The sequence below is a fragment of the Crocuta crocuta genome, unplaced genomic scaffold, assembly GCF_008692635.1.
Source record: "Crocuta crocuta isolate KB4526 unplaced genomic scaffold, BGI_CrCroc_1.0 scaffold167, whole genome shotgun sequence".
NCBI classification, from domain to species: Eukaryota; Metazoa; Chordata; class Mammalia; order Carnivora; family Hyaenidae; genus Crocuta; species Crocuta crocuta.
In genome coordinates, this window is record NW_027532406.1 from 4,754,086 (window position 1) to 4,754,602 (window position 517).

Below are 517 nucleotides of genomic sequence, written 5' to 3' on the forward strand. Positions count from 1 at the left end.
GGCAACACCACACAGGCACTGGGGTCAAGTGTAGGCCTGGCCCCTTCAGCAGCCCTGATAGAAGAAATCCTCTCTCACACCCAGCAGGCCTGTCTGCCCATGGCCGACCTATCCCCCAGGGTCGTAGGTAGGTGGCGAGAGCCCTGAGCCCCAGAGTCCGCGGCAGGGAAGGTCAGGCCGGGGTTGCCAACTAGAGCAGTAAAGCCTGTTTTCCTCCCAGGACGCCAGACTCTCAAGGGCCAGGATATGCCCAGGCTGGTCCCAGCAGCTGCTCACAGACGAGCTGAGGCAAGCCCTGGGGTCACTGCCCAGAGCTTTTGGGAAGAGCTGGCATTTGCTTTGCCCTGGGTGCTCAAGAGAAGCCTGTGACGAGGCCTCTGTGCCAGCCGTAAAAGCCTGGTCTCTGCCATCATCAGCCGGCCAAAAAGGGACCCTGCAGGCCCCCTGGAACATCCCGGAGCAGGCTGGTGAGGAGGTGCGAGCCCCCTCCTCTGGGGCAGCCCCGCCTCTGCAGAGC